Source organism: Cervus canadensis, chromosome 7 (assembly GCF_019320065.1).
Source record: "Cervus canadensis isolate Bull #8, Minnesota chromosome 7, ASM1932006v1, whole genome shotgun sequence".
NCBI classification, from domain to species: domain Eukaryota; kingdom Metazoa; phylum Chordata; class Mammalia; order Artiodactyla; family Cervidae; genus Cervus; species Cervus canadensis.
The window spans coordinates 112,743-115,255 of NC_057392.1; the positions used below are offsets into that span (position 1 = coordinate 112,743).

The window sequence follows — 2,513 nt, forward strand, 5'->3', positions numbered from 1 at the left end:
TTTATTTTATTTATTAGCTAATTGTTTAGAAATCTTTATTTAATTTAGATATAACTTTGTGTATATCAGCTAAAATTTAAATAATTTCCACAAACTATTTTTGTCTATTGTTGTGGTATGTTTTCCTAAGTCCTTAGACAAATTTGAAATTGTCAAATATATCTATTTGGGATTTTGATGATTGGTTAAGAAGATTCTTTCCACCCCAAAATATAGACAGTAACATCCTTTATTAAATGGAAAGTAAATATGAGGTAAACTTTGCTTTGTTTAGCTTTTAAACCTTTAATATGTGTTTATTTTTGTATAAGTTTTCTCTGTATGTACAATTAGCTTCCATATGAAAAGCTAGTTTTGGCACCTGATTTATTTAATAATGTGTCATTTTCCCACATAGGTCTCTAGTCACTTGCCTCTGAATTAGTCTGTAAGTTTGTGCACATTAGGAATTATGCTTTAACAAGCTGTGTGTTGTAATATCTGAAAGTATTGGTGCTTAAAAATCCATACTGCCTAATTGTTAAAAACAAATTAGTTCAAGATTTCAGATTATACTATCAATAATGTATGCATATACGGAATGATGAGCTGAACTCTGAAATAGGACAAATAGAAATACCTATGGAACAAAGAAACAATGTAAATGAGTTTGTACTCTTGGGGCTCACTCAGAGCCTCCAGGGTCAGAAGATATTATTTGCTGTGTTCTTGCTCATCTACATTGTCACAATGATGGGCAATGAACTCATAGTCATCACTATGGTGGCCAGTCCAACCCTGGCTTCCCCTATGTACTTCTTCCTTGGAAATTTGTCATTTCTGGATGCTGTTTATTCTACTAACTTCATCCCAAGTTTGATTAAAAACTTCCTTTGTGAGAAGAAAACCATTTCCTTCCAAGCTTGCATGGCCCAGCTTTCTATGGAGCACTTATTTGGTAGTGCTGAGATTTTACTCCTGGTGGTCATGGCCTATGACTGCTATGTGACCTTCTGCAAACCCTTTCATTATTTGACCATCATGAATCAGTGAGTATGTGTTCTGCTACTACTCTTGGCCTGGGTTGGTGGGTTTTTACAAGCTGTCCTTCATCCTTTCTTTGTTTACAACCTTCCATTCTGTGGCCCAAATGTCAAGGACCACTTTGTGTGTGACATGTACCCCTTTTTAAAACTAGCCTGCACTGACACCCACATCATTGCCCTCACAGTTGGCCAATGATGGGGCCATCTGCATGGTTATCTTCATGCTCTTATTTATCTCATATGGGGTCATTACACACTCCATGAAGAATCTTAGTCAGGAAGGGAGGCTCAAAGCCTTATCCACCTGTGGCTCCCACATCACTGTGGTGCTCCTCTTTTCTGTGCCCTGTATTTTTATGTATGTGAGAACTCCTTCCACTTTACCTATTGACAAATTCTTGACTGTGTTTTACACTGTTGTCATCCCTATGCTGAGTCCTCTAATCTATACTCTGATGAGAAATGGAGAAATGAAAAATACCATGAAAAAGCGCTGGACCAGAAAAAGAAAATGAGGCACCTGGGAAATGTATCACATATTTTCAGTCAAGACTTCCTCTTCCCAGGAAAGACATGTGTAATTATTTAATTTAGTAAATGTATTCTCATGTTTAATAACTTGGGCATGATGAATGGATTTATTATATGAACACTTCCAGTGATCAAAATATGCTTTTAAATATTTCATAATTTTCTGGTTCAATGCATATATTATATTGAAAAGATTTTTTAAGATATCCACAATTTCTTCAGGAAGGATGTATTGTTTGGGTTAAACTGTCTCTATTGAGACTACAGGTTTATATTCTAAATGATGAGGTAAGCTATAGTTAATACCATACATTTATTTAATTAGGGGAAGATTTTCCCATGTTTCTCTCTTAAGTAATGTAATCTTTTTCAAAATTAATAGAGTTCATTACAAATAGTGACAGACTCTATTTCTTGGGCTCTAAAATCACTGCTGATGGTGACTGCAGCCATGAAATTAAAAGATGTGTGCTCCTTGGAAGAAAAGCTATGAACAACCTAGACAGCATATTAAAAAGCAGAGACATTACTTTGCCAAGAAATGTTTGTATAGTCAAAGCTATGGTTTTTCTAATAGTCATATATGGATGTGAGAGTTGGACCATAAACAAGGCTGAGCACCGAAGAATTGATGCTTTTGAACTGTGGTGTTGGAAAAGACCCTTGAGAGTCCCTTGGACAGCCAGGAGATCAAACCAGTACATCCTAAAGGAGATCAGTCCTGGATGTTCATTGGAAGGACTGATGCTGAGGCTGAAACTCCAGACTTTATAGTCAGCTGATGCAAAGAGCCAAGTCATTGAAAAGACACTGATACTGGGAAAGACAGAAGACAGGAGGAGAAGGGATGCTAGAGGATGCGATGGTTGGATGGTATCATTGACTCAACAGACATGAGTTTGAGCAAGCCCTGGGAGATGGTGAAGGACAGGGAAGCCTGGCATGCTGCAGTCCATG

The 2,513-nt window shown here is 36.9% G+C and overlaps 1 pseudogene; it reads left to right on the forward strand.

The window, feature by feature from the left end:
• Positions 1 to 621: 621 nt before the first annotated feature.
• On the forward strand, positions 622 to 1,540 carry LOC122445051 (annotated as a pseudogene).
• Positions 1,541 to 2,513: the final 973 nt, after the last annotated feature.